This window comes from Lathyrus oleraceus, chromosome 1 (genome assembly GCF_024323335.1).
Source record: "Lathyrus oleraceus cultivar Zhongwan6 chromosome 1, CAAS_Psat_ZW6_1.0, whole genome shotgun sequence".
Lineage (NCBI taxonomy): Eukaryota > Viridiplantae > Streptophyta > Magnoliopsida > Fabales > Fabaceae > Lathyrus > Lathyrus oleraceus.
Window position 1 is genome coordinate 227,177,991 of NC_066579.1, and position 8,125 is coordinate 227,186,115.

General features: G+C 34.7%; 1 non-coding gene across 1 annotated transcript; it reads left to right on the top strand.

Moving 5' to 3' along the window:
• The first annotated feature begins 466 nt into the window (after positions 1-466).
• On the top strand, positions 467-573 carry LOC127117131 (small nucleolar RNA R71). Its single transcript, XR_007801891.1, has one exon. It is a non-coding gene; the product is annotated as a small nucleolar RNA R71 (small nucleolar RNA).
• The last annotated feature ends 7,552 nt before the right edge of the window (positions 574-8,125 follow it).

The window sequence follows — 8,125 nt, forward strand, 5'->3', positions numbered from 1 at the left end:
ACTTTTATATGAAAAATTTGGATGATTCTTCCAATTTGAGTTATAGGTATGTGAATAGGGGCTTCCTTGAGCATAGTTTACTTGCTCTGCTTGGATTCCTGTTAGGAGTTGACAATCTGCAGGAGTGTGACCTTGGATTCCACAGACTTCGCAATTCTGAGTTATGGCAACTACTGTGGCTGGAGGTGATACATTTAAACTTTCAATTTTTTGGACCAGAGCATCCACCTTTGCATTAACATGATCAAGGTTACTTATCTCGTACATGCCAGTTTTCGTTTGAGGTTTTTCCACCATTGTTCGTTCGGTTCCCCACTGATAGTGGTTTTGAGCCATGCTTTCGATAAGTTGGTAAGCGTCTGCATAAGGTTTGTTCATTAGTGCACCACCTGCGGCGGCATCTATTGTTAACCTCGTGTTGTACAGGAGACCATTATAGAATGTATGAATTACTAACCAGTCTTCTAAACCATGATGTGGACAAAGTCTCATCATGTCTTTGTATCTTTCCCATGCTTCGAAAAGAGACTCGTTATCTTTCTGTTTAAATCCATTTATTTGGGCTCTTAACATAGCTGTTTTGCTTGGCGGAAAATATCGAGCAAGAAAAACTTTCTTCAACTCGTTCCATGTGGTGACTGAGTTGGAAGGAAGAGATTGAAGCCATCTTCTAGCGCTATCTCTTAGTGAGAAAGGAAAAAGACGAAGTCAAATTGCCTCTGAAGTGACACCATTAGCTTTAACAGTATCAACGTATTGGACAAATACGGATAAATGAAGGTTAGGATCCTCGGTAGGATTCCCAGAGAATTGGTTCTGTTGCACTGCCTGCAACAGTGAAGGTTTGAGTTCAAAGTTGTTTGCTTCGATTGCGGGTGGAGCAATACTTGAATGCGGTTCATCTTGCGATGGAGCGGCATAATCTCTAAGAGCACGAGCTGGTTCTGCCATCTCGGGTATCGAAGGGAAAATATTTTTGAAATCAGGAAGTTCTACAGGAGGGAGATTGTTTGCAGCACGATATTCCCGAATTCGTCGTAAGACTCGGAGATATAGTTCGATGTCGTTGATTCGTAAGTAGAGCGGTTCGCCTTGAGAGCGAGTGCGTGGCATACAAATCAACGAAAGAAAGAAAAGAAAAAGAAAAGCCTTAGTCTCTACAGCGTAACAGGAGAATTACGATATCGACTAAATAAAAGTCCCCGGCAACGGCGCCAAAAACTTGATCGCTCGACTTTATGAGTCGAATTGGGGTACAAACTGCAAGTGCACAGTTCTATCGCGTAGTTTTAAAAGATATCGATCCCACAGGGACTTATGAATCGATATACCGTTATCTAAGGTTACTTCGTAAAGCTAAGGCAGATGATATTTTGATTGTTTGGGGGAAAAGTTAAAACTAAACTAAAATCTAGATTAAATATCAATAAAGCGGATATCGGTACGTAATTCGTCGTAATTAGGGAATCAATTCTTTATTGGTCTCTTGGTTTTAAAAATAAATCTTTTCAGTTGACGCTATTGGTTAAAAGTTTTATCTCAAACTCTCGCTCTGTTGAATAAACTATGATTTTATATTAACGTAGCTGTCACTTATAGTTAAGTCAAAAACCACTTTTTGAAAACAATAGAATCCGTAGAAACTCTTTTTAAGAAAACACTAATCGTTTAAACACCCTTATCTCAAACTCTCGCTCTGTTGACTTAGGTTATATAATTAAATTCAAATGCTTAACTCTCGCCCTCACATTCAATCTTTAAAAATACTTTTTGAAAAAGGTTAGAATTTAATTAACTCTAAAAATTGCTCTCGCCCTGATCTAGAATTAATGTCCAATTTACACTGTCCAGTCAAAACCTCAAACTCTCGCTCTATTGATTTTAACTTCTTTATGTCTTTTACTTTCGTACAAAAACTTTGTTATTAAACCTGTAAATTGAGACCGTAAAAAGAGTGATTTTAATTTTAAACTTAATTAAACCAACTTAGTTTTGATTCCTTCATTCCGCTTACTTTACATACCGATACCTAAATAAATTAGCCAGACATGCTAAACAGACTTAAATAAATATCATGCATAAACAGACTCATCGCAGGCAAACAGTATAAATTAATAGTAAAAACAAGCATATATAAATTCAACAAATAAATATAGAACCTAAATAATTAAATAGCAGTCTTGAACACTCCACCACAGACCGGTTGGATTTTGTTCTTGAGTTCTTCAATCAGGCAGAAAAATAAAACGAAGGAATAAAAAAACTAGATTCTAACGTAAGGTTAGATCCGGTAAAAGGTACACAATAGTTTCCGGTGTAGAAACTATTGTGCGAAAAATTAATTAAGAGCTAGAAAAGAAAATAGAATTGCAAAAGAAAACAATATAGAAATTTGTAAAAGTAATACTGTAAAAATATGCCAAAGCTGCTGGAAGAAGAAAAAATGCGAAAACGGCAAAAATCTGGAAAAAGCGTGGAACCTAGAGCTTTCCAAAAAGCTACTATTTATATGCTACCTCCTGCAACTGCCTTCCGCGTCAAAAGTCTTCAACGTGCAGAATAGTTGGGCGTGGAAATAGGACTCAACTTCTCTGAAGCGTTCCTTGTGCCTCAAATATAGGGGAATGGTGTGACGTCCGTCACACCATGTGTGACGCTCGTCACACAAGTGCATATAGCGTGACGCTCGTCACAACCTCTGTGACGCTCGTCACAGGCACAACGCCTGTGCCTTCTTTGGGTTGGGCTTGGCTTTTGCTATTTGTTTCCAAAAACTTCTTTTTGCACCTTCTTTTCTTCCTTTTTTTTACTTTTGCTTCAAATAGATACCTGAGATAAATAGAAAGAAAATACCGCGTAACATCCGATAAAATGAAATAAATTATAGTAAATAATAATATAATTTAATTGAATTAAGTCATAAAATGTGATATAGTTTCATGTTATCATATGTCACTAGGGTGAACGTTTATGATTGAAGATAGATAATGGATCATGAAAGATATGGATGGTGCCCTAATGCGAAAGAAGGAATAATTAGGAGTATGCTCGCCAAGGATTCGCATCCTCGTGCCTACGTATTCTCACTGTGCAATGAGAAAGTAAGAGTAATCGTAGTTTGTGGAACCACAAAAACAAAGGAGAAGTTTGAAAGTGACGAAAAATATAACTTGCACCAACATATATATATATATATATATATATATATATATATATATATATATATATATGGATCGAAATTTCACAGAGTTAACACTCTGTTAACATTTCCAGTTCAAGACAGCTAGATTTCTAATCCGTTAATGACTCTGTTAGTTAACTGATTATGTTAGTTGTTAGTTATGGTTTTGTTAGAATGGATTCTGTTAGGAGAAAATTTGGTGAGTTATCTGTTAAATCCGATTCATGTTTCTGTTAAATGTTATCACACTTATCAAAAAGTCGGTTAGAGTTTGTTGAAACTGATTTAGTTAGTGAGAGCATTTGATTTTGATTTATGTTATAGGTTAGTTAGATTGTTAATGATTTGTTAGTTTGTGATTCCCTGCTGCTAAGTTCTGTTCACTGTGGTACTCATCTAAGCTACGTTATTGGTTCTGCAGGGACTTTACTTGGGTGCATTTTACATGTGCGAGGTAGACTTAAAGCAGAAGTTCTCTTATCATGAGTTCTGCAGGTCAGATTTTTCTTGTTATACTTATGTCTTGAATTATACAGGTGGGACAGGAGGTTTTGGAGATTAGAAGGGTGCTGAAATTGATTTAACACTAGTGAGTTTTTCTCAGTAGGAACAGTTAATGTATTAAATTCAAACTAAACTGATGCAAAACTATATATCTATTATGTATTGTACTCTGTTAGGGCTTTGATGTTAATCCTTTTTGTTGTTGCAGGTGCCTTTTCTTTTTAAGTGGAAAACGAACTTGCCGGGTGGATGTTTGGCTGAAGAATATACATGTTGACGATGCATTTTCTTTGGTTAGGCTTGTTGCTACTTGAATTGTGAAGCCAATTAGAAGTGTGGATTTATTTTGCTGTTAGGATTGACTTAATTGTTTAGAAAAATAAGAAATTAGTTATACCTTATGTTAGTAAAAAAAAAGAGTTGGCTTTTTCTGTTGGTTGATTATGGACTGATTTCGTGTATGGTTCATTGGATGTCCATCGTAGGGATGTGGCGGATAAGCCTGTGCTTCATAGGGAGCAGACATGCTTCTGTAATAGGCATCCGAATATGGATAAACAGGTGGTACCATAGCATGTCCAGAGCCAAGCTGCGGAGGTGGTGTGTATTGGACAAACTGAGTATCAATGCCAGCATGAGAAATTTCAGGTTGCATCTGTGATTCTGACTGCTCTTGTCCATTAGCCTCGTTATCTGTGGGATTCTGAGTAGAAGAAGTCATGGTTTCCTGGTTCACATGCACTAAGTGATAGAAGGTTGAAGCGGATAAGCTTACCTATGGAACTTGTTTATATTTCGGGATTGGATTAACATTGTATAATTGTAGTATTGTGATAATAAGCTTGGAATAACATGTTTGAACTTAGCATTAGTAGAAGTTATAGTTTTTGTAATGTGAATTGGATTGCAATGTAGATGATTGGTTTGAAAAGCATATAGGACTTGAATTAAATATTGTGATGAAAAATTGGATATTGTAATGTTGACATTGAATTGTATTAATGAAAATTTTATGGAATTTTGAATGTCTATTAATTATTAGTTGTAAATGGGTTTGAATGTGGAAAGTGTAATCAAATGTGAATCATGGTAAGTTAATGGGATTAGGATGAAAATAATATTGAATATGTATATTGAATGTTATAAAAATTATTAATGGAATGATTTTGAATGGTTTATGAAATTTGATAAGTTTTGAATGGAATGTGAAATGTTTAGAAGTTTGGAGGGAATTGAATGTAAAATAGTGGATTGAAATTAAAACATGAAAATTGAAATTGAAACAAGTTGTAAATTAAAAAGAGTCTTGGACATAAAGGTTTGAGATTAGGATTTTATTTGAATTGATCCATTTTTGGAAGAACTATTGAAAGTTAAAAACTTGTTTGAATATAGATTTTAAGTGTTAGTTAAGATTAGTGGATATTACCAAAAATAATGAACCTAAAAGGAACTCAAATGGAATTGGAAATGTCAATCTTGAAACAAGTTTGAGATTATCAAAAAAAGTATTTGAAACTAAATGGATTGGTTCCTAAATAGATGGAAAAACAATGGGATTAATGGTTGACAGAAATCAATGTTTAATGTTTGCTAAACCAAATGCATGACTTAAATCAAATGTGAATGGTCAATGGTGAAATCCAATGGACCTATAAATGGGTGGTTGACTTTTCTCAACTAGTTGACCAAGAAGTCAATAGTCGACCAAAGTCAACTGGGGGTATTGAATTAGGGTTTCACATGATGTGTAATGTAAACAAAAACATGACTCAAATGAAATAATGGTTGATGTTTAAGCAACAATGAATGAATCAAGGGAACTAATACTTGAGTGAATCAGTCCTCCTTAACCATCTACACACACAAATGCTTGAGCTAAGGCTTGAGTCAATTGAAATACCCATCATGTAGGCATGTTGATAACGGATGATGCATGATATGGTAGTCAGACATCTTTCCCCAGTGAATTATGGTTTTAGGGATCAGAAAATCCATCCAAGACAAGAGTCAAGCAAACTAGGGTTTATGCATGAATGAAAGGCCAAGATGTAATCCCACAAGGTCAAGTAAACCAACTTTGTTATTCACAAGCTTTGGATCTATGATGTTTGTGATAAAGTGTTAAAATGGGTAAATGATGCACATGAGTGAGGCATGCATGAGTAAATCTGAATCTTAAGTCAAAGGTCAGATGAAAGGTAAAAAGGGGAGGGAAAATTTGGGGGTACGACAGGCACAATGCAGTTTCATGGAGGATCAAAGAGATAACTACTCGTATGAATGAAAGTAAGACAATTTCGTGCCAAGTGTGTTATCTTATTGGAGTAGTACGAGAGAAGTGAAGCATCAGGTGTATATGCTCGTAGTATATAGTATCAGCTCAAGTGAAGTCGATAAGGTTATCAATAGGTGGATTATAAATATTGTCACAATTGCTGAAGGATTTATAAGAGAAGAGTCGTCAGTATTGCGTGTAGTCAAGGAATCAATAAATTATCTCACAAAGTTCTAAACGTATTGAGTATCCAATCAGAATAAGGTGTCATGGTTATGGTTTTGATTATCTCAATGCAAGAAAGGGAAGTCGTGGATTCCAGAGGTATATGTGACCAAGCGATTTAGAGTGGTCTGTCACATGAATTAAGTGGGGAAAATGTTAGAAGTTAATCGAAGATTGGAAATAAGTGTATGATTAAGTCAATGAGTATTGAGAATTTACGAAGGAAGAGACTTGCCAGTGAAAAGAAGTTGTAAGTTTGAGTATGTCAGAGGAATGAACTGAAGCAAAATCAATTGTTGACCTAGAACGGTGATGCAATAAGTGTTTCTTTCTTTGAGTGGAAGAAATTCAGGGACTAATTTCAATTTAAGGAAGGAGAATGTAATATCATGTATAATCTTAAGTGATCTAAATGTTGTCATTTAGGACAAATAGAGTAATCAATAGACTTAGAAGAATCAATTCTTATTAAAGGAGGTTGGCCTTTATTAATAAGTACAAGAGGGGATATTTTGGTAACATTGATAATTGGTCAATTGCTCTAGTAGTAAGAAATACTCTTAAGAAATATCATTGAGATATTTATTTACCAACTATTAATTTCCAACCACTTATTTTATCTCTCTTTCAATCCACTCATTTTTATCCACTCCTTTTCAACCATTCACTTATTTTCCTCTATCTATCAGTAACATAGGAAGAGTAGAGAAGCATAGAAAAAAAGGAAATATAGAAGAATAGAAGAAAGAAAAGAAAGCTTGGAAGGAAAGAAGAGGAAGCTTAAAGAAAAAGTGGAAACATCGACCAAACCAACTCCTTCTCTTCACCAATCAACTTTTAAGGGGGGTTCTAGTAGTTTCTTCATTAGAGAAAGACTTCCCATGAGATAGAAAGTTAGGTTTTTGTGTTGTTGCTTATCATGGACATAGAGATAGTAAGACATATTATATTTTCTATTTTATGCTTATTGATTATTCTATTGGTTGATTAATGTTATGTTAGAATCATGATTGTGTTGATTGTTTGGTTGATGGCATGATTCTTGAAGCTTTGGTTCATGTTCATGAAGGATTATGATAACTTAAGTTTGGAATGGTTTTGTGTTGTGAAAATTGGAAGAAAGAAGAGCCAAACTGGTATTTTTAGAAAACATACAATGATAATCGATTCTCACTGTCAGTCAATCGATTTTATGGCCTGGAAATGTTATTTTTCGTTTGGCAGAAAGTTGAGGAGTTTTAATGCAATCGATTGCACCTCTATGCAATCGATTAACACTCGCGTTTTATACAAAAATCCAATTGTGCGATGATTATAAGCTACCTTAAGAGTCATATAGCTTGTACTATGATATGTATGCATTAGATTAATAGTAATCGGTCAAATTACATGAGGTTGAGTGTGTTCTAACCTAGAATCTTAATTAGGTTAAAATGGTTGTAAATGAGTTTCGTAACTTGAAATGAAGTACGAACGGATACGTCATGAAGCTAAAACAAATGACTATAATATAGAACTAAGTATCTATACATTATTCCATTATAACTTTTCCTTTGAGTTTGGTTAACCCCACCATAGGATGATCGGATGGACGCTTATTATGTGGCGTGAAGGTGGAATAAGTTAGACTGAGATGGATTGTGTGATAGCTTCGCCTATGGTTATCGTAACATATTATGTGATCAAGTGTGATTTATGTATGATATGATGAGATTGAAGTTGGATAAGTACCTTTTTACCTATTTCTACCATAAAATGGGAATGGTAGCTCCGATTAATGTGAGGTTTATTATACTCGAAAGGTAATCCAATACCTCATTAATTGGTGGGAAGAAATCATGCTTCTGCCATGTTTATTATTTGGGTATTGGTAATGAATTGGTTAGGTATGTTTATGAATCATATTATGATGTATGTTATGAACTATATTATAAATT